This window comes from Poecilia formosa, unplaced genomic scaffold (assembly GCF_000485575.1).
Source record: "Poecilia formosa unplaced genomic scaffold, Poecilia_formosa-5.1.2 Scaffold264, whole genome shotgun sequence".
NCBI lineage: Eukaryota > Metazoa > Chordata > Actinopteri > Cyprinodontiformes > Poeciliidae > Poecilia > Poecilia formosa.
In genome coordinates, this window is record NW_006800203.1 from 18623 (window position 1) to 26732 (window position 8110).

The 8110-nt window shown below is 37.6% G+C and overlaps 1 long non-coding RNA gene across 1 annotated transcript; it reads right to left on the bottom strand.

The window, feature by feature from the left end:
* Positions 1-539: 539 nt before the first annotated feature.
* LOC107838486 (uncharacterized) lies at positions 540-4087 on the bottom strand. The gene is made up of 2 exons (XR_001664562.1): positions 3695-4087; positions 540-3144 (listed from the first exon to the last, which is right to left on the bottom strand). It is a non-coding gene; the product is annotated as an uncharacterized LOC107838486 (long non-coding RNA).
* Between the last annotated feature and the right edge of the window lie 4023 nt (positions 4088-8110).

An 8110-nucleotide genomic window follows, 5' to 3' on the forward strand; every position in this document is an offset into this window, starting at 1 on the left:
GACCTGATTCTAGACGGTCGGTAGGTAGATAGGTCAGTCAAACTTTATTAATAGATTACAAACCAGCACAACTATCTCAGCATGCACCGCACGCTTCTTCTATAGGCGAAAATGATGTCGGCGGCTGCTTACCGTAGTTGCTAGACATGTTGTGGCTCAATATTGGTCCATCTATAAGGCGCACTGTCGACTTTTGAGGAAATTGAAGGTTTTTAGGTGTGCCTTTGTTATGTGCTTCGGGCACATTATGATGATTTTTGTCTATTTTTTCTTTTGTTTTTTTTTTATAGACTTTAGTAGAATGACCTTTTGTTAATATATTTTGGAGTTTGGATAATTTTTTATTTTTGGTCATTTGATTACGTTAATTTGTGGCGCTGCTGGTCCGCCTATAAATAGGCTGGGTTTCGACATGTTAGGAGTCGCCGCCCTTCCACTCGCTTCCGCTCACTCCACCACAAACGGGGACGTGCATGTCCAGTCGCTGTGGGCCGCGGCTGACGTTCCAGCCTGCCATGCGGTATTTTTGTTAGCCTTTGTTTGTTTCTTTTGTCGTTGTGATTTTGGCCTGGTGGGACCGGTTGTCCTGTTTTCGATCTCATTAGGTTCTGTTTTGCTTTAGTCCGGTACTAGTAGGGGCTTCGACGGCCTTGTATAGGGTTGGCCCCCTGGTGTACTGTTTTATTCTGTTTGATTGGCTCACCAGGTCCAACTTTCTGTTAATACTTTTGGGGTTTTGTTTTCTTTTTGGGACACGGGAAACTGAGGGCATTTAACTCTCTTTTTCTTCACAGAAAATCCGAAACAGCTGACAAAAATAAAAACTAAAGTTCAAGAGAGTTTAAGAATAAAATATTTTGTTGAACCCTCATCTTTGTCTCGTGTCCTCAAATATGTTGTGACATAACAGCCTTATAGTGCGAAAAATACGGTACTATCTCTTTAAACAATGCTAGAAAGACCCAACGGCAAACGGTCATAGCTAATTCACACTTTTGAGGTCGCTGAAGGCTCACCTGTTTAAGGCAACATCTGGAACACACTGATTTCTTGTTTAACATAATTGAACAGTAAAAAAACAAAAAGAGTATTATGGAGCTGCACCAGTCTGGTCCTCCCTTGGGAACAATTTCCATATACCTAAAGATGGCCATCTCTTTAAAAAAAAACCATACAGCCAAAGAATAAGTCATTTAAAAGGAAAGAAGCACCTACCCAGTCTAAGTCTCATGTAGATGTTTCTCTTCCCATTCTCTCCCTCTTAGTTTCATTATTCAGTTTGTGTCCAAAGTTCAATATTCAATAAAAGTTAAAAAGTGCTGTCTCCCTCAAATACTGTGGCTGTATTTATGCGTCAGCATTATAAACTAAGTTTGACCTACTTCTGCCACTGAAGTAGCAAACTTTATCAAATTGTTCTGCTGAAGCTGAGTTACACTTCAACAATGCTGTTAATGATGCCATCCCAGAATGTATCGTTTAGACAAAAGAGTAATTCTTCATCATTCAGCAGCCTCCTTCTGCAAACTCAGACTCCCACAACAGTAACTTATTGCTGTTGAAATGCTGTATTTCTTGCCTATAAATTTAAATAGGTGATCCAAGTTCTAGAGCAGCGTGTCAAATGAAACTGATCATAATTGACATCACTGTTGCCCGAATGTGACGAAACAGAATGGCAGCATCTCTAGAACGTAACGTTGGGAGACGAGGACGTACTGGAAGCTTCATTTCAATATTATTTGATACAATGTGGAGCAGCTTAAGCAATGGTTAAAATGAAGAGGACTCAAAGTCAGCGGAAAGAAATCAGCGTTTGTTGAAAGGTAGGTTTTTTTATGGCTATGGACAGTGTGGTAGCTAAAACTCACTAGAACTAAGTTATTTGGGCCTATTTCCAAGTACCTGCTCGGCAGTCACTATAGGTAACAGTATAAATTCATCAATGCTTTGTGGTTTATTTTTCAAATTAAATATCAATTTGGAAAAGCCTATAAATCTCTTACATCTCCTGTCATGGTGAGCAACACTGCCGTGAGCAGTGTTGCTCACACTATATCAGCTCGGTGTCATATAAAACAGTTCTTCATGTTGAGTTTATTTACAATCACAAACATCAACTGTTTAGATGCACAAACATTTTCCCCAACACTGTTCTTGTTTGTCAGAAATTGAAATGGCCACAGTACACTGATCTAAATTTAGTCGTAATCAGTGACATTGGTGGGCATGCAGGTCAGTTTACTGTGCTAGCATGCTACAAACTACTGCAAACAGACTGGTCAGGGTGAGAAAAACACATCAGCACAAATGACTGATAATTTTTTGAAGTATCACAAAAGGTGGCTCTACTGGATTGACATCTGGAAAGATCTTATTTGATTATGTTATCTTCAAGAATCAAGCATGAAATGATGTGAGCTGTGTGATATAACACAATATCCTGTTTGAAGCAGTCAGATGATTGCTACACCGTGATCATAAAAGGAGTGTTGGACGTCCATCCATAAGAGACAGAATACAGGGGAGTGGTATGATAACTTTACAAATTAATACATAAGTTCTGCATTGGCATTATCTGAACAAGGATACTACACAAGTGTATGGAATAAAATACAGGCAACTTCATTCAAATAGAGTTTAACAAAATAAACCTCACAATATTTTTTCACATTTTTATAAGTGAAGTATGACTGTCCAATTAGAAATGAAAACTTTTGTCCCCATCATGAGACTATTTACTTATAACTTATTAGACTCAACTGACTAAATATAATGAACAACTTTTGAGTTGATTCTTTCCATTATTCCTTAGCACTGGATTTATAAGCAAGAAACATGAAAATAATTATTTCAGATTTAATTTGTGTCAACCTTTACGTATTCAGAGCTGTAAACTCAAATCTTACAAAATAAACAGGGACAAAATGTTTTCATAAAAAAATATTTATTACAATAACATACAAGCAGATATTCAGCCAATGTTTGGGGAATCATGAAAAAATATCCCTATAATTTATGTATATAAAAGATGAGGAGAAAGTGAAGAGACGATGTCAGGAGGAGGAAGAGGATCACTGGGAGATTCTGGGAAGCTGCATCCAAACCTGAAGCTGAGGCCTCTCCTCCTCAAGAGCCGCCTGCCTGAAACAATAAAAAAATAAATATTCAAAAAAAGTTCACACTGCACGTAAGAAGCAAACCGGAGGGAATAATATATTTCACACACACAAATAATATGAATTTACAAACTACAAAAAAATCGGAGGAAGGGAATATTAGTAACTGCTACTGGAAGAGAACACTGTGTCAAGGTTTAGATTAGAAGATACTAACATCTTCAAAAGTATAGAACTCTCCAGAGAAGGATATTAGATTTTTATACACGTATCAAACGGTACACATACAAACACATTAAACTATTCATATCACAATTTGAGCCGCTACGAACCGATAACAGGCAGCGGAAAACAACAGAGTGACTTGCCGAGATCAGGCCGCAGTTACCGGGGTAAACACACTCCACCCGGCCGCTGAGATTGGAGCCGCCTGGCTCCGTTAGCGGAGCTACGCTGCTCCGAAAACTCCGGAGTATATTTCAAATAAACTGCATGGACTAAGTGCGTAAATGAAGCTATGAGGGCTACTTTCCAGCCTAAAAACATCTTAAAACAACTTTTTGTGACAAACTTACCTCTGTTTATCGCTGCTGGTGGCGCAGTGCAATGCTGGCCATCTTGCTGGTCCAGAGATGAGACTGGTATGGCTGCAGGTAGGTGTGGAAAGCCACTCCCCCGTGCTCTGGCCTTTCAAAATAAAAAAAACTAAACTAAAAACTCAGGCCAACCATTTTTCTCGGTGACCAGATGTCCGGTATTATTTGTTTCTCACAGGAGCATTACTTAAACTGACTTGCGGCTGGCAGAAAATACTATAGTATATAGCCTGAAACCTGAAAGGAACAAGCTTGTCTGCCTGCAGCCAGCACAATGTGTGTGATACGGCCCCTGTGTAAGCCGGACAGAGAGAACTTCCGGGACAGACCGCTTGTCAAAAATGAAATAATGAAAATCGAAATTGACAGCTCGTTATCAATCCGTCTTTTCCATTTTCGTTTTGTGAACTAAATGGGAAATCGGATAACGAGCAAAAAAAAAAAAATCCGATTTCCGATTTTGGTTTTCTAAACGGAAAACGAAAAAACGAGTCTATTTCAGTTATATCATTTTCCATTTCAAACGAATAAACGAACTGCCTGAAAATACATGGACCTACACGGACCCCAGCAGTTGGCTGTTTTGTTTTTTCTAGCGTCACTTGGAGGTGGTTAGCATGAACTGTTCATGAACGGGAGCACACCTGTGGGATTTGTGGGGTCATCTATATTGATTATTATTACATGCTCACTGGTTTTACATGCATAACCAGGAAGTGTGAACACTAGAGATCATCTCGCTAAATTACTGTTTACGTAAATGAGCAAGTGATTTGGTGTACCTAATAAAATGGCTAGTAAATATCTATTTTGAAGAGGTTTTTTTTTTAGTTTTAACTCTAATACAATAAAAATACAAATCTATTGATAAGTGGTTTTGTCAGAGTTTTGCAAATAGTTATCTCATGAATAAGTTTGTCTCTCTACTCTAAGTTGGAAACAAGGTGAGGTGGACCATGCTGTTCTTGGAGAAACTAGTTTCAGCTAGTTCAGAGAGACCCCTCTACTCCTTATCTTTAAGTTTCTGTTTTATGACCGACCCCTACCCCACTTTCAATAAAACCAGGCTGCTGCAGGGGGACAAGTTGGAGATGTCCTGAAACACCACTGAGACTCTCCCCCTTTGCAAAGGCTGAAGTGATACTACTCTCTGTGTGGTTCTTTATATGAACAGGTTAAAATACCCAACAGGTTTAAAACATGCCTAACATGTTCATTACCCAGACAGGCTTCCCGATGGACTCAGCTCACCATCAGAAATGAATTATCTGCTATTGATTCCTGCTTATTCATCACAACTCACTTTCAGTGTCTGTTTTTCTCTCCAACCGTCTCCATAAAAACCTTTTTGATTGATCCTCAAATGGTGTGAGGCTCAAGTGTTTTGCTGCTCTTTGGTGTCCTGGCAGCAGCACGATTTGTTTCTGTTATTTACACAGTGTACAAAGTCAGCAACTTTGATTATTTTGTACAGCATTGTCATGTTGTGCATTGTATGAATTTTCAAGACATAACTTTGGCAAGAGGTAGAAATTAATATATTTTACAAAGATAAATGTCTCTAAAACTAACCTACCGCCAAAAGCTGATAAATATTAGAATAAAACATTTATTTGTCACTTAATATTGCTTTTGTGGAAGAAATGGCCCTCAGCATTAAATATGACAATAAATAAATTTCAGGGAGCAGTGAACACACATCTGTCTTTTATCACCTGAGTGCATAAACTGTGAACATTGATTTGCCTCTATCTGGTCGAGGTGAAAGATCCAAATTACAAAGAATTTTTTTCTCTTCTCAGCACTTAATATGAAGCTATTTGGACTCTTAAATTCTGTTGAGACAGACAAGATATTTAATTTTAACAAAGACTGCTGATTAAAAGCAGGTAGAAATGGTTGAAACAAGTGAGAGAGGCTGGGTAGCAATAGCAAAACATGGAGAGAAACACTATAAAACATGAAGAATTCCCAAACATAAAGTGCAACATAAGGAAATATGTGTGATAACTAGGGCTGTCAATGTTTTAATGTGTTAGTATTACATAATGCAGACTAAGTGAACTACCTATTTTAAAAGCCTCTCTCACAGGAGATTTACATAGTTCACAGCAGCATGTTGTGGACCCAACACATGGGGAGAGAAGAACAACATCCAAATATCACAGGTTTGAGAGACAGCAAACCACAACAAAAGTTGAACATTTTCAACTTTCTTTGTTGGTACCCCGCATCTGCACATCAGCTTATATGCACAAGTTCCACAGTAAATGAAAGGAGATAGACATTTCTAAGTTAATGCATGGGCTATATGGGCAATTGCCTATCACCCAGAAACTAGAAAAAAAAAATTGTCAGGTCTCCCTTGAGCAAGTTTGCTACTTCATTGCCAAAGCATGTGTAATGGAGTAAGTTTCCTTTAGCTGCTGTTGCATACTAGGAGACATTACCTGCTTTCTGCTAACAAATTACAATTGCCTTCATTTTAATTGGTTAGAGTAGAGCAGGAGGGGCTGTGCATATTTATATTTCAAGTTTACAAGGTTAGGCATAGTGATTAATTGTGTTCAATCACAGCACCAGAGTGTGATTAATCTGATAACATGGCTTTGTTATGACAACTTGACATTATCCAGTAATCGTCATCTGTCATAAATGTGTCATAACAAGTATTTATTACCAAACTTAAGTCATTCATCTCTCTGTGTTATTACATTTCTCTGTCATTTGCTGCTAGTTTTAACTATGACTGTCATGAGATCTTAATGATTGTGTTATTACAGCTTTTGACAGTGTAATAAGGGAAAGTATTAATGACATAATTATAAACATTTCTCCATACCTAAAGTAAAGTGAAACAAGTAAGAACAAGACATTTTGTCTTGGTCAAAAGATTGACATTTTAAACAATGTCAATGTCAACTTTGTATTAAGAGTGTCATTATTTACTGATTGACAGTGTCATTATCTACTGTCATTCAGTAAATAATGACACTCTTAATCAGTATCATTAATATGAACATTTAGCAGTCATAGATATTCATGAAAACTCTGTCATATTTATGACAGTGCTATGACAGTCTTATGCATACCCCTTCAAATAAAGGGAAGGGGTGTCCCTTTATCCTTGTCCTAAATCAAAATATGGTTGATGATCTGAAATATGTAAGCGAAACAAAGATGGACTAATTATTTTTTAATGCACTATATATGACAAACATCTTACTTGGAGAACCTTTTGTAATTGATTTGAGTTTTTTTGGGTGTGTGTCTGACATGGTACAGGATCTTGTCTAAATGCACTTTAGCACATTGCCGGGGATTTGGACCCAGACTCTTAATGAGTGCAACAAAACTTGAAAAGAAGAATTTTTTTAAAAAGTTGTTTGGGGTCATTTTTACATATCATACAACCAACAGCATGAGAAATTCATCATTCAAATGAGTGGAATTTATTCATTATTGGTGTATTAGAAGAAAGATATTTGAAATGAAATAGAAAATGTTAATGAAAGGATTCTGTACGTGACAGCTCTGTGTTCATGAAGACTGGATAAGTAGCTGAAACCTGATTGTTTAAATGAGACTAGAACAACTCAGCTGCTAGTTGACCTTTGTTTGACCTCGTGTTTTTTTTCCAATCAGAGTTAATTAGAGAAACTTGCACATCTGAAAGTTTATTTATTCCCCTTCTTGTTTCATCTCCATCTCAAGTTTCCTGACATGCCGAAGGGGATGAGAATCAACGTGAGATTTGGGAAGAGCATTACTGTGATTAATTTATTCCAAAGACATGAAACAGAATGCCATAATAAGCCAGCTGCCCTAAAGTATCTTAGACTACATGAGTGTGAGAATTTTAATCACACAACTGTCTTCTCTTGTAGACTCAAAGACTGCCACAAGATGACATATTTTGTGTGACAAATGAGATGTTCACGGTCTATCCATGTTTCAATGGGAGTGCATTTTGAAGGAGAAACAATGATTATTTACCCTCAGCTTGTGTTGCACATAAACATTTAAACATAGTTTCACCCAGACCAGGATTTCAGCAGGACTGTTGGTAGCATTGTATCAGTACCTGTACTCAAAACAAATCAGATATTCAAGAACATAAGGGAAGAACAAGTGTGGGGCATTTAGACATTTTATATAATCATGTTTTTTACATATTTGTTAAAACTATCACTATGTTGTGACAGTATAAGACAGATAATCTGTGAAGAAATCGAGTTCAGCCGCCTTCACCTATGCACCTTTCATCTTCAGAAATACCCAGCTCCGTCACAAACAACCAGTCAGAGCCAGGAGCAGGGTCCTAATGCTGTCAATCACCATTGTGTTAATACAGTGATATTAACACAATGGTGTTAATACCATTGTGTTAATACA